This window comes from Cynocephalus volans, chromosome 4 (genome assembly GCF_027409185.1).
Source record: "Cynocephalus volans isolate mCynVol1 chromosome 4, mCynVol1.pri, whole genome shotgun sequence".
Classification (NCBI taxonomy): Eukaryota; Metazoa; Chordata; class Mammalia; order Dermoptera; family Cynocephalidae; genus Cynocephalus; species Cynocephalus volans.
Window position 1 is genome coordinate 161,189,685 of NC_084463.1, and position 24,339 is coordinate 161,214,023.

Genomic DNA, 24,339 nt, shown 5'->3' on the forward strand with positions numbered 1-24,339 from the left:
CCCCCCTCCCAGCCCCATGCAGGGTCCTGCCTCTTCCTCTCACCAGTCTATATATGCTTCTGAGCGCCCAGGCAGGGCCTGCCAGCTAGGTACCCACGAGCAACTGGAAAACGGTGCCCCCCGAGCAGCTGGACCCAAGCTCTTGGGAACACTGCCTGGTGGGCTAGATTTGCACCCACTCATTCCCGCAGTGTGATCCTTGGTGCCCCTCAGTGCCAAGCCCATGATTGCTCCTGGGACCTCGGCTCCCTGCCCCACCTCCCCAGCTGGTCCTGCCATCCTTTGGTGTCCTCAAGGGCTTGGTCCAGGGGCAGCTGGGCAGTGGCTGAAGGAGTCGAGCAGGATGAAGGCTTCTGGGGCGTCAATGTCCTGTGCAGGGACGGGCAGTTGTTCCCAGAGGAGGGGGATGCGCTCACACTCCCCTTTCCTCCTTGCTCACTGTGCTGGGTGTCCCCCAACTCACCATCTACACGATCCTGGGAGCATTCCCTAACTTCGCTGAGCCCCGCTTCCGGCTCCCAGATGGTGAGAAAACCCCCCCTCCTAGCGGTGCTGGGAGATTCTCTGAATAGAAGCTTCTCTGCAGCATGAGAAGCCCGACCAGCCCCACTCCTTCCCTGGCGCCGATGCAACATGGCAGAATGTCCAACCCCAGGAGGGCCAGGGTCGGGCTTCCTCGATCCTGTGGCACCATCGGTGGCTCCTGTGGACCATAGGCCAGATTTGTCCTCAGAGCTGGACTGGCTCTTTTCATCCCCTGGAACTTGGCCAGGCATTGGAACTGAGTGTCTCCAAGGAGCAGCAAGAGATGCTGGTGCTTCTGGAGGCCAGTCCAGGGTGCCACTTATCCACTACGTTCTCGCCCCGAGGCACCAGAGCCTGAGCCCCGTTCCCCACCTTCCCCAGCCCCACCGTGGCGCTGACTCCTCACCTGTTCATGTTGGTTTCGGGTCCCTTCAGCGAAGGCCTCAGGCTAGGCCAAGAGCAAAGGAAAGGTGAGAGGAACAGAGCGACTCTCCACAAAGGGGCTGCACACAGTCCCGCCCGCCCGTCACCCTGGGGGCCGGGGACCTTCCTTGCCAGGGCTCCTCCTTCCACACGAGAAACGTCTCCTTCCAGAGCGCAGGTTGGCCCCGACTCCACCTCCCGGTCCCGAGACGAGCCTGGCGGGGCGCGGCCCCGTGCACCAAGGGGCTGGGGTCACCCTGCTCACAGCCGCAGGTCCGGCTGCGGGACAGGGTCCTTTTCCCTTGCGCGTCTATGCTTCTTTACAAGTTCTGTGTTCTGAACAGGGTCTCTTTGTTCATTTTAAAAATACTTGACGTTACCCCGTGAAGAGCCCTGCTCCAGGTCTTGCCCCCCGCCCGCAAGGATAACGCTCCCTAACGATTTCATGGGTGTCCTCCCAGTGTTGCTTCACGCACATGACAGCTTCGGATGTATCATCTTACGCCCCCCCACCCCCCATTCTACACAGAGGGACAGGCTGGTCACACTGCTCTCTCTCCCAGGCACAGGGTGGCCGCCTTTCTTACGGCTGCAGCGTTCCCCTGTGGTTTCCAGTCCTTTTGCTGTTACAAACATCTGTCCGAGTATATTTGCAGGATTTCAGGGAAGGTGACAGGAATCACGACAGGTCTTGCTCCATCGTCCCTCCTATAGGCTGTGCCACAGTACCTGTCCCCACAGCTCGCCAGCCCTCTCCCTCTTCCTCGGAACTGCTGCTCTGGGCTCTCTGCCTCGTGCACCTGTTCTCAGGGGAGCCGAGGACCTGCGCAGGATGCAGGGAGGGAGGTCCCCAAAACAGAAGCCTTCTGTGCCACCCCTCTCTCCAACGCCCCCCCTCCATTGGCTGAGTGGCCAGAATTGGGCAGTGCCCTTTACCACGTGCCACTGTTCAAAGACGCTTCACCCACTTCCCGCACCACCCCGACCTCCGGCTCGTGTGTTTTCTCTGGCCCTGAAGGGAGGGACTTAGCGGAGGGGACAGCTGGGGACCCAGGTTCCTGGACCCTGACTCATCAGCCCTGTCTCTTCTGAAGCCCAAGGAGGTGCTGTGTGGGGGAAAGGCGGGATTCATTGGCTGGAGTTTGAGAAGGATCCACCGGGCAGCGGTGTGGACACCGGAGAGCGGGCAGGATGGGGGGCTCCAGCAACGCTGAGGCTCCTGACAAGATTTTTAAAACTTCAATGCAATAGAAAAAGTTGCAAGAACAATACAAAGAACTTCCCCTGGACATTTGAGAATAAGTGGATGACGTGTTTCCCTCTTGCCCCTAAGTAATAGTGTGCATGTCCTACAGACAAGGACATTGTCCCACATAATGCGACCAAGGAGATCGGGAAAATCAGCATGGATATATCACTTCCATTTCATCTTTAGACCCCAATTGTCCTAATAAAGCTCTTAAAAAAAAAAAAGTCATGACCTTATTTATTTACAAGCAAAGGATGAGTCCCTAACTGTCCCCAAGACAGAGCAATCCGACCCAGCCCAGTTACACACAGCAGTGGGGGTGGGAGGATGCTTGGGAGGAGGAATTAAGGGGCGTACAGGACTGGGGGCACATAGCCCCACCAAACGGTCATATGCACATCAGTCCCTGTGATTCTGTGCAGAACAGCGGCCGACACCCCCTCCTCCTCTGAGGACGCGGATTGTGGGGAGCGGAGACGGGCGGCATCGTGCCCAGAGCCGGCCAACGAGGGGCGATAGTGGCAGCCGGGTCCCAGAGGTGCATGATAGGGAGGAGAGGCCCCAAGGCCACCCAGCCCACCCTGCCCCGGGGCCTGTGAGGGACCCAAATGGATCTCAGGGAGCATGCAGGAAGGACAAGGCTAGAAGCGTCTTTTAGGACCAGATTTAGGGACATTTCCTGCCTTACCCTAAACACAGCAACCCTGGAAGGGAAGCAGATGGCGACAAGGGCCTTATCTGCCCCTCCCAACCTAAGCGAGAGCCCGGGTCCTCCCACCTCTCCAGGGAAGAGGAAGGCAGCCTCTTGGCTCCCCAGCTCTCTTTGGAGTGTCACTGTCCTCCCGGGGAGGGGCCAGCACAGTCTGTGGGTCATCGTGGAGCTCAGGAGTAGTTCTGGACAGGGTGTCTGACCTTCATACAGGTCCAAACGCAGCACAGCCAACAGGACCATAAATGCCCAGGATGGACAGATGCCTCCAGGTCGCAGTGCAGCTTCCGTGTGCCAAAAGCAAGGCCAGCGACAGTGACCACCACGAGTAAACCAAGAAGCAGCAGCAGATCCACCCCTTTCGCAGATATCTGCACCCCTCACAGGGCACTTTTCTGCAGTGCAGACAATGTGCAAACTCTGTCCCTGGAAAAGTACTCCTGCAGTGCCCACAGATGACCCTGACACCCGAGGGTAGCTGCAGACTCAGAGGTCCCAGATGCACAGGCCCCAGGGTGATGATTCCTTGCAGTAGGGCTGATGACAGGCCATCTTCTGGGAAGTCACTAGCAGATGAGGAGTTATGGGGCATCGGACATATTTTTCCCTGGGGGTGCATCCTCGACTGGAGTGGCTGTTGCAGACACCGACTTTGACTGCATGCTCGCCTTCCGCCTTGATGAGAGATGCAGACGTGGCAGGTGACCATGGGGGCACTTCCACTGTCTGGCTGCTCAGGGGTGAGTATGGCACTGGCTGCCCCTCATGGAACAGGGAGCGTGCCTGGGGTGGGGTGTGTCTGACGGCTCCATGGGGTGGTGCAGAGGGGGCCAGGCCTCCCCTGGGCCCACCCCACCACCCAGTAAACCGTCGCTGCAGGCGCCACCCATCCAAGTCCCATCGCTGCAGACTTGGACACAATGGGAAGGCTCTTCATCTGCCACCATGGCTGCCACTACCGCTACCAGATCCTCAGCCTAATAATGTCCTTTTTAGCAAAACTACAGTCGTTGCCTTGACTTGTCAGGTCTCCTTAGTCTCTTTCAGTTTGGACAGTTCCTTAGATTTTCCTTGACTTTCATGACCTTGGCGCTTTTGAAGATTATAAGCCAGTTATTTTGTAGAAAGTCCCTGAGTTTGGGTTTGCTGTTCTGCACGATTAGAGTCAGGCTGTGCAGCTCCAGTGAGGCTGTGCTCTTCTCTGTCCTTCACCTGCCCCAGGAATGGTGACATGTGCTGCGACCACTTGCTGGAGGCGTGTCTGCCGGGCTCCCCGTGGGACAGCTGCACCCGTCCCTCTTTGCACTCACTGCTCTTAGTGTTTTGTGAGGAGGTATTTTGAAAGGATGCAAACAGCCCACTTATCAAATTTTCCATTTATTCATTAATTTATTTATATCAGTATGGACTCATGGATTCCTATTTTATTCGGGAGGTTATAATCCAGTACAATTATTATTTATTTTGGTGTGTGAGCTGTCCCAAGTTTCAGCAGTGGAAGCCCCTAGAAGCTGGCTTCTATGTCCTTTCGACAGGTCTCCATCGTTCTTTGAGCACTTCCCTACTTTCTGCTAAAACCACCACCACAAAAACAGTGTTCTAGGCTCATCTTGTACGTTCCCTGCCCTGGTCCTAGAATCAGCCATTTCCCCAAATATCCCTTTTCCCAAATAGCATCCTTTTAGTGAGGGATAGTGTTAAAAACCAAGAATTGGACATTCCACTTGCTCATTATTACTGGGGTGTCACCGCTCTTGGGCCATCTCAGTGAACAGAGCTAGGAAATAAATACATCACATTTAAATCTATATTCATCCCTTTGTCTGTATCTATTGAGAACCATGAGTTACACCAATAACTCCAATTCCAATCCAACACCACAGCGTTCATTCCAGTTTTCTCCCTTTTCATATAGTGAAGGCTGGCTCCCTTTTTTCTCAAGCTATTCACTTCTCAGATCAATTTCCAGTCCCCTGTCACATCCTGGCTGGGTTACCGATGTCACCACTGCTCCCCTGTGCAGACACCTTTCTCACTCCATGGGGTGGGGTGGGGACATCCCCCGTGACACCAGTGTGAGTTGCTCAGGCTCTGACCCTCCCTCTGAGCTGCAGAGACGCCCCCTCACCCCCCCATCGTGCCACTGATGTCCCTGCCTCCCCTGACGAGGAACTGCAGCAGCCCTCACCATCCCAACCGGGCCTCGGACATGCCCCTCCAGGCTGCGCCTGCCCCACCCCCACCAAGCACAGAGACCCATCTAGCTTGGCTCCACTCAAGGCTTTGAGTTTCAGAAGTTAGCCTGTTAAAAGAGATTTTATAGAACTACCACATGATCCAGCAATCCCACTACTGGGTATATACATAAAGGAAAAGAAATCAGTATGTCAAAGAGATACTTGCACCGCCACGTTTATTGCAGCACAATTGACAATAGTCATGATATAGAATCAACCTAAATGTCCATCAGTGGGTAAGTGGATAAAGAAAATGTGGTATATATACCCAAAGGAATACTATTCAGCCGTAAAAAAGAATGAAATCCTGTCATTTGAGGCAACATGGAAAACCTGGAGGACATTATGTTAAGTGAAATAAGCCAGGCACAGAAAGACAAGTACTGCATGTTCTCACTCATACATGGGAACTAAAAGTTATCTCACAGAAGTGAAGAGTAGAATAGTGGTTACTAGAAATTGGTAAGGGCAGGGAAAGGGAGGAGGAGGGAAGGGGTGGTTAACAGATGCAAAATCACAGCCAGGCAGGAGGAATAAGTCCTCACGTTCTCTAGCACCCTAGGGTGACTATAGTTAATAATTTATTGTATATTTTCAAGTAGCTAGAAGAGGGGATTTTGAATGTTCCCAATACAAAGAAATGATAAATGTTTGAGGTGATGGATATGCTAATTACTCTGATCATTGTACATTGTACACATGTATCAAAATATCACACTGTACCCCATATATATGTACAATTATTGTGTGTCGATTAAAAAATAATAAAAGAGCTCTTTTATTTTCCAGTGGTTTTCTGTACAAAGATGTACTTGTTCCTTGCAGAATTCTAACAGAGAGTAAAAGCTTGAAGAATCGAGACTGTGCTCAAGCTGGACTGGCCTCTGAACTTTGGGGTGAGGAAAGGAGGAATATTAATATATACAAATAAGCTTATATTTTCCAAGATAACCAATGGATGAATAAACTGAAATTAATGAAAATTATGCTAATGCAAATGGTTATTTAGAGGGAGAGAGGGAACAGAGTGGAGGGAACGGGTGGATTCTGGATTTCCCTGAATGTGCCTTGTTTTACAATTTTGACTTGGGACCCATGTAAATATTTTACATTACTTAAAAAATATAAAATCAAAAAGCAATTCCTAAAAATCTAAATAAACAAATGAAACTAATTTTATGTCAAGTTGGTGGCACAGGGAAGAATTAAGTGATTTTAAAATGTATTATTTTGAGGATTGGCCCGTGACTCACTTAGGAGAGTGTGTTGCTGACAACACCAAGTCAAGGGTTAAGATCCCCTTATCGGTCACATTTAAAACACACACACACACACACACACACACACACACACACACACACACACACACACACACACACACACACACACACACACACACACACACACACACACACACACACATTATTTTGACCTTACACTCCTAGTCGGATATCTATTAAGAATAAAAAGAACCATGATAAAATCTTAAATGCATTCGATCATCTTAATTGTTCGTAATGATGGTGGTATTGTTATTTTCAAATGTGTTCATATAGATAATAAATAATTATATTAGTGTCATTAAGAACCAACAATAGAGATACAAATTTAAAAATATGTCAAATCCTGTCATCTTACACTTGAATTACGAATATCAGCATGAAATAACTTTTTCTTTCTAAAAAAATACATTTTTCTTAGCTCTGTCTGCCAAAAAAGACCCAGAGGCAATGACTGCTCAGTCTCAATGAGCACCACTCAGGTTTTGGTCCCTAAATACCACCACCCTGAGGAGCCTCTGGAGAAAGGCTGACTCCAGGTCTGGGGCAGGAAACATGCAGGATGCCCCTGAAATAGCTTGGCATGCTAGATAGGAAAGAAGCCATGAGACACTATGGGGGTCCTGTCAAATTGACACAGGAGCCACCTTTAAGGTACTGCCACTAGCCAGAGATAGAACAATTTAATCATCAAAAATATTAATATATAAGGAATACATGGATTCAAACACATTTAAGTATGTAAAAAAATCATGGGTTCAAAATGATACTTTAAAAAATGGGTCAATTTTAGAGGTTGCTAGGGCATAATGTTGGTTACTAACGTGTCGATGTACCCATCCACTAATTCTCTGTTTTCAGAGGGAGCTACAGGTGCTGTCACCCACTATAGGCCTCCCAGCTCCTACCGGTTTCTAAACTTTGATAATCCCAAACTGTGCCCTTTATTCCCTCAGCTCTAGGGGTGGGCGCTGCTTCCTCCAGGTGCTCAGCGATACTTTCATGTTTACGTTTTACCTCTTCAGTTCTCAAAGACCTCGTTACCAATTCTTTAGATAAAATTCTGTTAAAGTACCTGGTTTAGTTTGAGTCTTCTGGCAGGACTCTGACAGATAGAAGCACCGAATCTTTTTAAAAATTTATTTAAATTTTTTGACAGCTGGTTGGTCTGGGGATCTGAACCTGTGACCTTGGGGTTATAAGGCTGTGCTCTGTCTAACCAACTGAGCTAATTGTCCAGCCCCGCACCAAATCTTTATGCTGAAATTAGTTTTTAAAAAAAAAAAAACAATTTTCCTGCCTTTCCTGTGCTGATTGTATTTCAGGGGAACCAAATAGCTGACAATGGAAAGCTTTTCCTTGTAGAAAAACTCCAGCTGGGAATACAGAACTAATCATATAATTATAAAATCACCATTTAGCACGGCCTAATTAAAAGGATGTAGGCAACGATGGTCAGGTGAGAGGCTGACAGGGAACTTTATAACAGTGCATTATGCAGACAACACCTGAGTCCACGAATCAATTTTTATCATTAAAAGCAGCACATGCCTCTTGAGGTGACGCAGCAGCACCTGTGAAGAATTCTTTCCCAAATAATAGCCTCCACATCTACTTACCAGTTTAGGAGAAGAGGGGGGAGGGGCGTGGGGCAGAGGAACATGTTAACGTCACCGCTAGGGTTCAGTCAACCAAGCCACACGTATGGGAAATCCTGTGGGCAAATGAACTGGTTTCATCAATGAATGAAGGCCTGGGAAAAGGGGAAGAGGGGATGTTGCAGATTTAAAAGACGCAAGAGACACCCAAAGGAATGCACCATGTAGATCTTGCTTGGATACTGATTCAAACAAACTGTAAAAAGACATTTTGGAGATAATCAGAGAAATTTGATCATAGACTGGGTATTAAATGACATTGAGGAATTATTAATTTTGTTGGGTATGATACTTACTGGTATGGTGGTTATATTAAGAAAAAGAAATCCTTATCTGTTAAGAGATACTTATAATATATACAAATAAAAGACTGTGATGCTCTCTGGGATTTACTAGGTTACTCCTGCATGAATAAACATATAAATGGATAAGAAAAATTCAGGGAAGTGGGGATATATGAGGCAGGACTAGCAAGATGTTGACAGTTACTGAAGCTGGGTGACAGGTACAAGAGGGGGTTTGTTATTCCATTCCATATGCTTTTGAGTATGTTTGAAATTTTCCACAACAAAACTTTGTTCAAAAACATGTTGGCTTAGCAACAGAAAAGTGTGCATATGTTCAGCTAAAGACATGAACAGGAATGTTCACAACAGCACTATTTATAACCGTCCCAAACTGGAAACCACCCAAATATCCATCACCAGAAAAATGGAGAAGCAAATGGTGGGTATTTAAGTAACAGAATGAATAACATGGATGAATTTTACAGACATAAAAAGAAGGTAAAGAAGCCAGACATAAAATTGTACACACTGTCTGCTACCATTTAATGTTAACATAGGCAAAAGTAATCATGCTGTTAGAGGTCGGGATAGTGGTTTGGGGGTAGAGACTGCAAAGCAGCAAGAAGGGGCTTCCGGGGGCTGATATTCTGTCGTGAGCTGGCTGCTGGGTGCACCAATGTTTGCTCACTTTGTGAAAATGGACTGAGCTGCACCCCTGTTATCTGTGCACTTACTTGTACGCACATCAGTCTTTAGTAAAAAGTTTACTTAACGCTATATAAACTTAGGGAAGGGGAAGGATATATTATCAAAGATCCAGAAGGAATCAAAGTGATCACAAGAAAATGTTTTTAGAAAAAGGATGACAACAAATTGGAAAATTCAGAGCAAATAATTTCCTAGCATAAAATAAAATACTAAGACTTACCCTGGAAAAATTAGAATTCATAAACAGACCAGTTACCAAATAAGAGATTGAAAAAGTGACGAAAGATGGCGAAAGCAAAAAGGACAAGGCTCCTTGTTTTGAACACCAGCTCCCTTGCTGGGGTTGTAAGTTGCCTTGCCAGCTACAGTTGTTAGGCCAAAATAAATCGCTATTACTGATTATTTTGTCTTCTTCTCTTATGAAATAAATACTGTGTTCGTGTTAAGATATGTCAAGCATTATTTTAGATAATTACATAAGTAATGAAAATGGCTCACATGAGAAAGTTCACAAACTCTTCCTATGGTGACTCACTTAAAGCACAAAGATCTAGTGAAAGGCTCATTAGTTTTGCTTTCTCCTTTCTCTCTTCTCTAAGGGTCTGTCATTTCCCAGGCCTGTCACTTGCTGTCTCCTGCTACAGTAGCTTTTAATAAAGAGTTACTATTAGTTTTCCAAATCTAAACACAACGGAAATCTTTGTTGTGGTTATTCTTTGGCACATCAAAAAAGGCACCAGGCCCAGATGTTTCTATGTTACCTTTAAATGATAGATCATTTATCCCCGTACTGCTATTTAAACTATTCCAGATCAGAGAAAAAGATGATAAGCTCTTTAACATATTTTCTGATGTTGTTAAAACATTAATAGCCAAATCTGATAAAGATACTACAAAAACTAATCTTGCTTATAAATGTAGATACAAACTCTCTAAATAAAATACCAAATTGAATCCAGAAGTTTATCAGAAGAAAAACAGATCATGAGGTTTATTCTAGAAATGTAAGGATGATTCTTAAATAAGAAAACCACACAACTATATCCATTATATTTGAGAAAATATAATACACCATGAATGTATACACCATTCATTTAAAATGAAAACTCTAAGTAAACTAGTGGGAACGATGCTGAAAGTAAGTGTTAACACTGACTGCACTTCCAGAGGAAACAGCACTGGGGCGTCCCTGCTGCTGTCCCAGGCCAGCCCAAGCGAGCTGTCCCAGAATCAGCTCTTGCCCACTGTGGCCTTCGCAGTGTCGATCTGGTGTTTCTCACTGGGTAACCTCTGAGACTGGGTCTCTGACTCTCCTGAGATGCCCCAAGTGACCTCAAATAGTCTAGAACATTCATTTTCTGCTTAACAAAAACCCAGCCATTTCTGTTACATACAACTAACAATTGCTATTTGTCTAGCTACTGTTTTTCTCCTTCCTTGCTTTCTTTTTGAATGAGTTTTTGTTTTTTTCTTTATTTATTGAATCAAAATTGATTATACATATTTGGGGTTCAGCATTAAGATATGTTGATCAAATCAATATTACTAGCATATATATTGTTACAAATCGTACTTTTTATGCCCCTTGTCCAATCTCTCCCCATCCCCCTCTCCTTCCCCCTCCCACCTCTAGTTACCCTAGATTTCTTCTCTCTTTCTGAAAGAATAATGGTTACTCTGATTTGTTGCCTAGATGATCTGTCCAATGCTGAGAGGTGTGATCAGGTCCCCCAATATTATCATAGAGCAGATGCTTCTTCTGTCACTCTGGAATGGGCTTTGTAGAGAGAGACGTCCTCTTCTTTTCTTTATCTCTGCTGGTGACTCTCCTTGTGTCAATGCACTCCAGTGGCTGGCTGACCATCTGCGTGGTGGTTGTGGTGTCGAGCCGTTTTCATGGCAGCCATGGTTATTGCAGTGGCTGTGGTGGGCCACCCACATGGAGGTGATGTTTTGGGCATGCTCCTTGATGCTGGCGGTATGCCTGGTTGTGGGGTGTGTCTGGCCCCCGCCTTCATGCCTCAGGTCCCCTGGCAGGCCCCAAGGCACTGGAGTGGCGTGCCTGGTTGTGGGGGGGGGGGTTCTGGTCCTCAGATCCATGCCCTGGGCCCCTGGGCAGGCACCCAGGCACTGGCACAGTGTGCCTGGATGTGGGAGTGGGGTCCGGTCCCTGGCTCCAGCCTCTTGTTCCCAGACAGACCTCAAGGCACTGGTGGTGTGCCTGGGCCAGAACTAATTTTTTGTCCTTTGCTTACTTCTAAAGCGGGGGAACTTCCTGTGAGAAACAGTACTTTAGCTGTGTGGTTGAGCTAAATTGCTTGCTGCTGTTTCCCTAGGGAAGGCTTTTTGTGCAACTCAGGGTTTAATGATTGACCTTATAGGTACTTCCAGCTCTCCAGAGACCTGGTGGATCTGGGTTGTGTAGAAACTCTAATCTGGGCCTGAGTTTTTTCATCAAACTGCACCCCATGCGATTCTGCATTCCTTACCACTCTCCTCTGGTGGTCCTATGCTGATTGGGGGGCAGGTCAGCTGTCCTTGCTGTGTCCCAGTGGGCCCGTCTCCCCCACTGCCCATGCTCCAGGCACTTCCCATTGGACGGGTCCTGTGCCACTCCCTTGCAATGACTTACCAGCCTCTGAATGGCTCCCCTTTTTCAGTGGCTCTGGCTCCTTGCTCTTGCGTGGGTCCACAGGAACCCTATTAGTGGTCTTGCTGTCCTGGGGGCCACCAAGGCCCTCTTCTCCCCTGCCTCCTCCAGTAACTCCATCTGAAGGGCACCGCTGCAGCTTCTGCTGGCTCCTGCTCCATGTGCTCAGCAGCTCCAGCCTTAAAGTGGCTGTGGCCCAAAATGCTCAGAGCAGTTTTTTCTTTCTCTCATTATGGTTTCTCCCACTTTCATGAACTCCGTAGGTCTCTCCTCCTCTTTCCCTGAGCTCCAGCTTCCCCAGCTTGGCTGATGTTATATTTTTATAGTTGTAAATTAGTTGATTTGTGGGAGAGAGTGATGCTGGGGACAATCTATTCTGCCATCTTGACCAGAACTCCCTTTAATGATTGAGTTTTTAATGCCTTTTTCTTTTTACTGGCTTGGAAGTTATGTATTCTATGTCTATTCTTTTGGAGGTTACCCTTAACATTTTAACATGTACAAATATACTTGTATTTTAACAAAGTCTAAACTTGGTCAATAGCTCTAGATCTCTTTCAAACTATTCAAAGCCTTCAGAACCCTTTAGTTATAATTGCCACCTTCAGGCTGGCTGGTTAGCTCAGTTAGTTAAGAGTGTAGCAATGATAACACCAAGGTCAAGGGTTCGGATCCCAGTACTGGCCAGCTGCAAAAAAAAAAAAAAAATTGCCACCTTCTAGTATTATGTAGTTTTGTTCGCCAGTACTTTATCTTGGCTCTTAAAACTACTGCCACAATTACACATCACCACCATCATCATCATCATCAGTTAATTAATTTGCTTATCGTGACTTCTTGCCTCTCAGACCACTCCTCTGTGGTCATTTTCATTCTTTCTGAAGCTCATCTTCTAGAAGTTCCTTCTGTCTGTTGGTAATAAACTCCCATATTCTGTTGGTCTGAATGCCTTTGCCTTGGTGTGTGGGGTGGGGATGGCTGTCCTGGCTCATGGGGTGGTGGTGAGGATTGAAGCCCCTCCCCCATGGGTATTTCTCTGAGGCCCAAACACCCTGGGAAGATGGAGTTGGCCTCGCTAAGGGTCTCTATTCCAGCCAAGCTGGGTCCCAGCCCTTCCTGAAACACCTGCTTCCCTTCCCTGAACTCTTGACGCACCTGATGCTGCCAGCTCGTGCAGACTCCGGAAACCCCTTGCCTGGCATCCCAGGCCCAGAACCTTTTAGCCTCAACACGCCTTTCCAGTTTCCTTCCACCCCACCCCTACCCTTCTTCAGACCCCAGAACTTTCCCTCTTCTGGGTTCCTGTTCTGAGGGACACCAAGAAAAGCAAAACAACACTTCTGAGCCAATATATGCTCCACCTTGGGGGTGGTGGGAGGAGACAAGAAGAGGGATCCCTAACACTGACTGATTCATCAGCCCTGGACAAAATGAAAGGGGGGACCAAGAAAGGGGAGGACAGATGGGCAGGACCCCCTGCTGAGTCTCCTCTTACAAAGTTGTGTGGCCATAGATTGTAAATAGAATCAATAAGACAGACCTTGACTACCAAATGCCAAATTACGGCAGACATGAGGTGGCTGAGGACCCATGTGAAAGAGGAAGAGGGGTGGCAAGGAAAACAGGAGTTTGAAAGCTTCAGCAGTCGTTAAAAGAAGGGGACAATTGAAATAGTGCAATGAGGAGGTCCCTGGGGAGAGGAGCCCTTTAGAGATCGAAGTTCTTGGGCCTCACTCCCTCTACCCACCCTACAAGGTCTCACGGCCCACTGAGTCCTCAGAGCACAGGTTTCTGGAGGGGACACACATAGCTGAAGATACTGTATGAGTCCCCCTGCAGCCCAGTTTGGGTAATTTCAAACTGAAAGCACACCAGGGCAGTTCCCTACCAAGTGCTGGCGACCATATACTCGTTTGCAAATGCTGGAGGGGAGGTCCCAGACATTTCTGATGACGGCTTGGCAGATGAATTCCTGTTGGGGTGTGGAATGTGTGTTACCCATGGCCCACCAGAGTCCCAATTGCTGTTGGGCATTTGGATCCTTTGATTGGACTGAGATTGCTGTTCCCTTATGGGATTGTATAACTGGGTTAGAAGTTTCAGGATTCAGCCAAGGGCGAGTTGCTGACTTGTTGGTTGGATGTGCTTATTGTGACCCCTGCTGGTGGCTTCTATAAATGTAGGCTGAATACACAGCCAGGAACTGCTTGTGCCTCCTTACATTAGCCAAGGTCATGCACTTGGAACCATGTTGCATATCAGAAGGAGGAAAAGAGAGCACATTCTCATACAAGAATCATTAGAACAAAGTGGTACCCAATACTGTCCAAGTATTAACAACCTGGACTGGTTAGTAACATGTTTCTGGTGCTTGGAAACTCATGGTGCACTAGCAAGCTACAATAATGAGGCGGGTATTTCAGCATCATCAGAATCTATCCTAACAATTGAAAGAATTGCTGCCACTTGGTATGCAGCCTTGGACATTGCTAATGCTTTATTCCTTGATGTCACCAGGCGAGGCATGCAAGGCGACTTTATGCCCTCCCTAGGGACTTTGGTCTTTCCAGCAATATATCATCAGTGGATCAAACTTGAGCACAACATGAGCCATTGACAGTGTCCTGACTTTTCATTACACTAATGACATTCTGATAGTGGCTCCTACACAGGAAATTGTACTCCTTTGCATGCACCTCAGATACAGGTCAAGAGAGATGGTTGTGCCTTCAATAAAGACAAAATCCAGGGTCCCATAATCTAAGTAACTTTCTTGGGGGACACCCAGGCAATTCTAAGGATAAAGTGCTGGCCTTATGCCTCTAACTACAAAGAAAGGCCCTATACCAGTTTGGTTTCTTTGGATACTGAAGCCAGCATAGTCCACATTTAAGAATTTTGCTAAAGCCTTGTTATTGGGCCACCAGACAAAAAGCCAAGTCTAAACAGGCCGTGCAAGAGGAAGTCTTGGAAGGTCAAGAGGCTGTAAACCAAGGCCTGCCATTGAGCCCCATGGTGTTACCATCTCAGCTGACTGGAGTCTGGAAATTATATTTGATCAGTACTCACTGGCCCCAGGCTTTTGAACTTACAGACTTCCTCTGCTGCTGAGAAGACACACTCTTTTTAGAAGAATCCCACACATATGCCCTCAGCACTAACAGATTCATGTGCTGGCACCTGCAACCCTTTCCTGAGGACTTCCCCTGGCCTCTGAAACCTCCTGATGTGCCCACACATGAGCAGGCTGTACTATCACCCCCAGGAGCAGCCTCCCATGATAACTGATGGGCGTCACGGGAACACATCCCTGCCACCTTGCCTCTCTGGGGCTATCCCTGGAGGATGTTCTGCACTGGCTCTCAGACTTCTCTACCAAGGAAATTTCCAGTGTGGTTACCTGTAGTTTATTTATTTATTTTTTTTATTTATATTTTTTTTAAAGATGACCGGTAAGGGGATCTTAACCCTTGACTTGGTGTTGTGAGCACCACGCTCAGCCAGTGAGCGAACCGGCCATCCGTATATGGGATCCGAACCCGGGGCCTTGGTGTTCTCAGCACCACACTTTCCCGAGTGAGCCACGGGCCGGCCCGGTTACCTGTAGTTTAAACCTGCTAGAGGACTCAACTTAAGCTGAAATAAAGAACACAATAGACAGGACACACAACAGAAGAGATATAGTTTAGGAATGCAACAGTGAATGAAAACAGACTGAGAAAATCTTTGAAGAGGAAGGACTGAAAAAACAAAATATAAAAGCTACAAAGCTAAGAGATATTAAAGACAGAAGTAAAGGTGCTGATATCCAAATAAAAGAAATTCTAGAGAGAAAAAGAAACTTAGAAGGAGAAAATATTTGAAGAAATAATGGAGACAAATTTCCTGGAATAAATACAAACATGAAGCACCTTGGATCATAAAGCCAGAAAGAGTGCCAAAAAAGGAAAATAAAAGGTATAGCCCACACTTCCATATATCATACAGAATGTTAGGAATATCAGGTATAAAGTTTATATGAAGAACTTACCACATAAAAAGAATGAAAGTAAGACTGACAGCAGATTTTCAACAGCAACACTAGATGCAGGAAGACAATGGCATAGCATTTTCAAAGTATGAAGGAAAGACTTTAGAATTTTATATGCATCCAAACTATCCTTCAAATATGACAGATGGATCCCAATATACCAATTATTACAATAAATTAAATGGACTAAACTCATCAGTTAAAAAGATAAGTAGTGATTCAATTTTTTAAAATCCAGATATACCTTGATACATCTCAAGCATGGGGACATGCAAAGATGGAAAGTAAAAGGATGGACAAAGACATAGTACACAAAAATACTAACTGGAAGAAACCTGGGGTAACTGTACTAACATCAGATGAAATAAACTAAGAAAAAAGATTGCATAGGGATGGAAAGGGTCACTCGATAATAATAAAGGGTTTCATTAACAAAAAGAGACAGCAATTTTAGATGGTTACACTTAATAAAATAGATTCAAAATATATTAAGCAAAAACCGACAGACTATTGGAAGAAATAATTAAATCCACTACAGAGACCCACTGCTAGCAAGTGTGGAGCAGTGCAACCACTTTGGAGAACATTTGGCGCTACTGCCGAAACTTGTAACACATCCATTCCACTACTAGAAATCGTCCCAAGAGAAACCCTCCCACAAATACAAAGAGATATGTACAAGAACGTTTATAACAGCAAAAAAATGGGAAGAATCCAAAGACCTCAGCAGACCAGTGAATGGATAAATTATGATAATGTCCCACAAGGTAATATTGTTGTGAGGCTCCTTCCCACAAGAAATGCACTTACACGCCACTCGTGCAGAAAAGGGCAGGTTATTCACTCCAGCTGGCCAGCAACTGTCTCCCAAGGAGCAACCAAGAAAGAGCAGCCTCGGGCTTTGGTCCTGTAGGGTTTCTAAAGGCAAAAACTACATCCCATTGGCACAGGGGTTTGTCCAGGTGCACAAAGCAAGCTGGGGAGCTCGGTCACAGAGGCCGAGAATGAGCCGCTCGAGCAATCAAGCATAGTTTTCATTGTGTGTGGTTCCTGTTCCCATGTAATAGTTCACTGTGTGTGGCTCCTGTTTCTATGCAATGGTTTTTGTTTCTATGAGAAGATCAACGGTTTCTCATGCAGAAGGCGGGAGGTAGTCTGCAGGTCAGACGGGGCAAAATGGAGTTACTTAGGTTAAGCAAGCAATTCTACAGAAGCAGAGAGCGCACGTTATGAGGGTGTAGGGAGCTCTATTTCATTCCCAACTCCTCTTTAGGAAGGAATCAAATCATTGATTCATCGGTACTTAATTTGTTGTATTTAGTATGTAAAACAAGGAGTTTGACTGATTGTTTGTTAACCAAGGTGACCAGGAAAAAAGATTTTTAAACCAATTCTTATAATAACTATATGACTTTTTTCTTTTTTTAATGTGTTTTCTGACTAATGCAAGGCTGGCTTTAATAACACCTGAATGGTTGGTATAGAAACAACAGGTTTCCCTAGAGACATATATAATCCACCTTGTTAGTCTGATTGTGTGGATTATATATGGGTGCAGCTCCTGCTGTGCATTCAGATAGGTCCAGCCTCTGTATACGACACAATGACCACAGCAAAGAGGAAAAAATTAACTTTTCACAACATTGTCAGATTGACTACTTGGTGTAAATTTTTTTATCAAAGCACTTTATATTTTAAAATTGTTATTTAATTGGAAAAACTTAATAAACTAAGAATAGAAAGCACCTTTCTTAATCTAATAAAGTGCATTTACAAAAAGCCCACAGCTAACGTCATACTTAATGGTGAAAAACTGGGTGCTTTTCCCATAAACTGAGGAATAGGGCAAGCATGCCCATTCTTGCCATTTTTATGCAGCATCGTATGGGGCCAGCATTGTATGCTAGTCTGTCTGCTCATGACAAAGAAGGAGGTCCAGATTGGAAAGGAACAAGTAAAACTGTCTTTATCCATAGATGGTAGGTCCCGTGTGTAGAAAATACTGAGGAATCCATACAAAAAGCTACTAGAACTAAATGTGTTTGGCAAGTTTGAGGACCTGAGATTAAAATGAAAAAAGCAATTGTACTTTTAAATACTAGCAATGAACAGTCTGAAAGTGAACTTAACAATTTCATTTACAATAGCATTGAAGAGAATAAAATGTTTAGGAACAAATTTAACAAAAGCATGCAAGACTTGTCTGTTGAAAACTACAAAATACTGCTAATAGAAATTAAAGACAATCTAAATAAATGCCCAGACATTTCATGTTCATGGACTAGAAGACAATATTGTTAAGATGTCAATTCTTCCCAAATTGATCGACAGATTCAATGTCACCCCTCTTAAATTCCAGGAGGCCTTTTTGTAGAACTGACCAATTGCTTTTGTCAGTGGGTAGGCCTCTCTGACCAAGGGGTGAATCTGGTGTATTATCTGTTGGAGGGCCTGAAGAGACTGGTTAGTGATTTCAGCAAGTTTATCATCTTTGAGGCAGGGCAACAGAGAGGGTGTAATTCCTTGTATGTAGGGGGTGCATTTAGCCCTTAGGAGGGCAAAGGGAAGGAGACTCCCCCAGTTCTCCCCAGTCTCTAGTTTTAATTTGGTAAGTGTTTCTTTTAAAGTCTGATTCATTTGTTCTACCTGTCCTGAACTTTGTGGCCTATAAATATAATGTAAAATCCAATTTATTTTTAGTGTTTTAGCTAATAATTGGGAAATTTGGGCTGTGAAATCTGGGCCATTGTCAGACCCCAAGATTACAGGTAAGCCAAATCTGGGGACAATTTCTTGTGTTATCTGAGCAGTTTCAGTTTTGGTAGGAAAGGTTTCTACCCATCTAGAAAAAGTGTCTATGAACACCAAAAGGTAGCAATACCCATATTGTCCAGATTTTACCTCGGTGAAGTCAATTTCCCAGTGTTTGCCAGGATTGGTTCCTTGCATTCTGGTTCCAATGGGCAGCCTTGATTTGGGCCCTGGATTTACTTGTGAACAAATTTCATATCTGGTAACAATGTCTTTTGTTATTTTGTCAAGATCTTGGATGAAATAATATTTTTTAAAAGTTCAGTTAATTTTGTGGATCCAAGATGTGTTCCTCGATGTATCTGTTTAATCAGCAACTGCTAGAGCCTGTGGCAAATAAATCCTGTGGTCTGGAAGAATTTTCTAATTCATGGCATTGTTGGAGGCTTCTAAGACCTTAGCATGTTTTACTTCTTCTTTAGTATAATGGGGAGTTGGCGGCAACTGAGGTGCCAGAACGACTATTAAAGAGTCAAATGGCCCCACTGGTTTTAATGTGGCCTCTTTGGCAGTCAAATCTGTAGCAGCGTTGCCTTGGGTCTCAAACGAGTTATCTTTCTGGTGCCCCGGACAACATATGATGGCCACTCTTTTTGGCCTCAAGGAGGGCTAGTATTTTTGCTTTATTATTTATTTATTTTCTGATGTTAATAGTCCTTTTTGTTTGTATAAGGGCCCGTGAACAAGGCAGTGGCAAAAGCATATCTGTTGTCAGTATATGTTAACAGTTTTATCTTTTCCATGCTTTAAAGCTTGTGTTAGGGCTATGAGTTCAGCCTTTTGAGCAGATGTTCTTTGGCTTAAGGGTTGAGCCCACATGACCCGGTCTAAAGTTACCCTGGCTGTCCCGGCATACCTGATTCCATTGGAGATGAAACTGCTTTCATCAGTGAACAGCATTTCATTAGGCTCTGTCCAGGGCACATCAGTCAGGTCCAGCCGGAGGCCTTGGAGAGTCTCGACTGTTTCGAGGCAGTCATGGGCAGGCTCGGTTGGGTTGTCATCTGGGAGGAGGGTAGCTGGATTTAGAGCCGTGGTTTTTAGGAGCTGATCTAGAAGTAAAGCCTGATACTGGGTGAAGCAGGAATCGGTGAGCCAATGTTCAGGTGCACTTTGTAAGAGAGTCTGTACAGAGTGGGGGGCCACTAAGCATATGTCTTGTTAGCCTCTTTTACTAGTAAAACAGTTGCCATTATGGCTCAGAGACAGGTTTGTGATCCTGTGGCTACACTGTTCAACCTCTTGCAGAGGTAGGTGATAGGCCTCTTCCATGGTCCCAGGGCTTAGGTGAGCACCCCCTTGGCAATGCCTCACATCTCAGCAACAAACAGGCTGAAGGGCTTCATCAAATAAGGTTAGGAACTTTTTAAATCCTTGGGGGAGGTGAGTTCAAGTTAATTGTCCTGAGTATCCTCCCCCAGGGTCAGTCCATTCAAAGGCAAAGAGAGGCTGGCTTACTTTGGCCAGTGGGAGGCTGAAGAAGGCATCCTTAAGATCTAGCTTTTTGGTTTGTTTCTCTTCTGGCCTATCTGTCATTAAAGACCTTCTGGGCAATTTCACAGTTTCAACCAGCTCAGATAACAATTTTCCTTTAAATCCTTCCTGTCTTTGAAGCTTTCTCCTAATGTCTGGGGCTGACTGGGTAACAAAGACAATATTTATTGCCTGCCAATTTTCTGGGGTCTCAGGGTCCATAGGAATATAGGTCCTGTAAGCCTCCATAAGGTGTTCCAGGAAAGCAGCAGGGGATTTGTTTAGTCCCTGAATAGTTTCACTTACTTTTGATAGGTTAGTGGGCTTCCGGGCTGCTGTGTGGAGTCCCCTAAGGAGAGTCTGGTGATACAGGTCAAGAGCTCCCTTACCTTGGTCCGTGTTTGGGTCCCGCCCATGTCTGTTAGAGGGGAACATGCATTTGAGGCAAACGGGATCATCAGAGGGTCAGCCATCATGACCGGTAACAGTTTTCAGGGCCTCCCTCTGGATCCACTTGCATTCTTCTGACATGAAGAGAGTCTGCAGGAGCTGCTGACAATCATCCCATGTAGGCTGGTGGGTAACAAAAAACAGTCTCCAGGAGAGAGAGGAGGCTCTGAGATTTTTCTAAGAAGGATTTTGATTTTTCCAGTTGTAAACCATGAAGGGAGCCTGGTCTTGAGGAGTTCTGGGAGGCAAGGGAACCTGTAGGAGTGGGACGGGGGTTTGGAGGAACAGCAGGGAGAGGACTGATATGCAGTGCCACTCTGAGTATGCAGAGGAAGAGGAAAAGATCAGGTGGGGGAGCGAGAGGGGGGTTTGGAGGAACGGCAGGGAGAGGCAGTGCTGCTCCAATATGGGAAACAGGGAAAGCAAGTCCAGAAATACACCATAGTTCTGGTCAACTGGTTTTTAACAAAGTTGCCAGAGCAATTCTTTAGGAAAAAGCTATGTGTATGCCCTGAAAACTATTTACACTACCATTTTAATATTTTATTTATATCTACCTAAATGTTGACTCTGACAATTGTTACACTGTGGAGTTAATAAGGCTGTATTTTTTTTCAAAGTAATGAACAAAGTATGTTTTCTTAGCTGCCTAATTTACATTTTTTAGAGGTGTTTTGTCAGTTAATACTTTCAACCAACTTAAAAGTAATGTTTTCCCCATTTTCTCCATGTGTGCAAAGAATGCAAACAAACCTGTGTTTAACAATAAGGTCAGCATGACATAAAGTAACAAAAGCCAATAAATCGAAAATGAGGTTGACATTCTGGGACTAATCTAGCAGTCCTACAACAGTTTTTCAAATTCTTTTCTTTGGTTACAGTATATTCAGAGATTAAATCATTGCTATTATGAACTACTGCTGTTTAACTTATCATCAACCTTCCCCAAACTTTTAAATCTTCTCCAGTGAAGAGAGAAGAAATTATTAAGGGAAATCCTCTTAGCTTATTTTCAATTTTTAAAGCCACCTCAGGTCTTCACAGGCATCAGAGAGTACGGGAGGTGTTGTGGGAATTGAAGCCTTCTTCGGAGAAGCTGGAAGAGAAGGCTTAGTTAAAAGCACAGATGGTGTTCTATTTCCATTCACCTTGGGACATTTTTTTAAGGCATCTTTTTAGTCACGATGGCTTGTCAGAGATTATATCAATCCAAACCTGTATTCCTCCCACAGACCTGTTTGGAGGAATTTTGTCCCATTTGTTTTATAAGACCACAGTTAATGACACACAAAAACACACAACTGGCAACACACAAAAGACAGACAAGTGGCCATGTCCAAAATTACTCTAAGATATCCACAGACACAATAATCACAACGACAAAGATGAACAAGAAACACGGAAACACAATTCCTATTGACTTGCAAGTCCCAAACCCAAATCCAAATTAAAAACAGTTCCTATTGACTTGCAAGTCCCAAACCCAAATTGACTTGCAAGTCCCAAATCCAAATCCAAATTACCCTTGGCCCAGTGATGTCTCGGGAGCCCAAGGATTAGGGAAGTTAATACTGCATCTACCCTCCCACTAAGTCCACCAATTGGTGCACCGTCCCTTACTGAGATCTCACCTACCTGGGGAGATAGTAAAGTGCCCCGTCTGCTTCCAGGGAGGAGAAACAGCTTCTCTATCTTCTCCTAGGAGATAAGTGCAGGGAGGGATACACTCACGAGAGAAAGTATCTCGCTGGGGCCTCCAAAATGTTGTGAGGCACCCTCCCACAAGAAATACACTTACATGCCACTCGTGCAGAAAAGGGCAGTTTATTCACTCCAGGTGGCCAGCGACCGTCTCCCAAGGAGCAACCAAGGAAGAGCAGCCTCGAGCCTTGGTCTTACAGGGTTTTTAAAGGCAAAAACTGCATCCTGTTGGCACACGAGTTTGTCCAGATGCACAAAGCAAGCTGGAGAGCTTGGTCACCGAGGCCGAGAATCAGCTGTTCGAGCAGTCAAGCGTACAAGTTTTCATTGTGTGTGGTTCCTGTTCCCAGGTAATAGTTCACTGTGTATGGCTCCTGTTTCTATGCAATGGTTTTTGTTTCTATGAGAAGGTCAACGTTTTCTCATGCAAAGGGGGGAGGTAGTCTGCAGGTGAGACAGGGGGCAAAATGGAGTTACTGAGGTTAAGCAAGCAATTCTACAGAAGCAGAGAGCTCACGTTATGAGGGTGTAGGGAGCTCTATTTCAATATTATCCAGTCAAAATGAACTACAGCAATATACAGACTCACAGCAGTGTAATATTAAATATGTCAGCCCCCAAATAAGACATACAGCACATTATCCTTTTTATAAAATTAAATACCACTTTTAAAAACATTTTAAGAATACACATAGGTACAAGAAAACCATATAAGAAAGCAAGGATACGTGGAATTCAAGATGGTTACCTTGGGTGGGAGAATAGAGAACAGGACGGGCGAGGCAGGGTGGAGGCACATGTTGCTTGTATTACTGTTAAGATTCTAGCTTTAATTTTGTGGTGGTGGATTTGAAAGTACTTATGAACTTTTTAAAAGTTAACTTTTAAGTAAATATTTAAATATAATTTATGGGCCACACGGTGCTGATAACACCAAGGTCAAGGGTTCAGATCCCTATACCAGTCAGTAGCCAAAAAAAAGGGGGGGGACACCAAAGGAATCATAATGGTAATTAGAAACACTCAAAACAAACTATAATTAAAATACTAGATAATTCACACTCATCAGGATGGCTACTATCAAAACAAAACAAAAACCAAAAACCAAAAATACCAAGTGTTGGCAAGAATGTGGAGAAACTGGAAACCTTGTGCACTGTTCATCGGAATGTACGGAAAACAGTATGGCGATTCCTCAAAAAATTAAAAATAGAATTACTGTATGATCCAGCAATTCCACCTCTGGGTATATATCCAAAAGAATTGAAAGCAGGGTCTCAAAGAGATATTTGTACATCCTTGTTCACTGCAGCATTATTCACAATAGCTAAAAGATGGAAGCAACCTAAATATCCATCAATGGATGAAAAGGGAAAAAAATGTGTGTATAGACTCAATGGAGTATCATTCAGCCTCAAAAAGAAATTCTGACACATGCTGTAGTGTGGATGAAGCTTGAGGACATTATGCTAAGTGAAATGAGCCAGTCACAAAAAGACAAATACCACACGTGCCACTTGTCTGAGATACCTGGAGTAGTCAGACTCAGAAATAGAAGGTAGAACAGTGGGTGCCAGAGGCTGGGGAGAGGGCAAATGAGTTGTTAAAGGACATGAAAATGTTCTGAAGGTTGGTTGCACAAAAATGTGAATATATTTAACACGACTCAACTGTGTGCTTAAAAGTGATTAAGATGGTAAATTTTGTTATGTGTATTTTACTACAATTTTAAAAAATCCACTAGATGTTAACACAGAGCTGCATCAAGGGATATTTTAGCATTTTATTTACCTTAAAAGGTAAGACTGCTCCACAGATTAACTATTAATTATAAAAGGAAAATAGTACTTTATAGGAAAACAATCTAGAAGCCATCTTCTTATTTAGGTGATCAAAATAAGCATCAACAGTCTGGCTAATCAGCTCAGTTGGTTAGAGCATAGCCTTGTAACACCAGGGTCACAGGTTTGGATCCCCATACTGGCTGGCCACCAGAAAACAACAACAACAACAAGAAATCAGCATGACCAATGGTTAGACATCTGGTCATTGTGTGCCTCCTGACATGCACTAAGTACACAGTGCAGTAAGCACACAGGCGGCGCAATAAGAACACACCTCCTCCATGCTGTTGGTGCTAAAGCTGTT

The 24,339-nt window shown here is 44.8% G+C and overlaps 1 pseudogene; it reads right to left on the reverse strand.

Moving 5' to 3' along the window:
* Positions 1-291: 291 nt before the first annotated feature.
* LOC134376698 (type 1 phosphatidylinositol 4,5-bisphosphate 4-phosphatase-like) lies at positions 292-3,853 on the reverse strand (annotated as a pseudogene).
* Between the last annotated feature and the right edge of the window lie 20,486 nt (positions 3,854-24,339).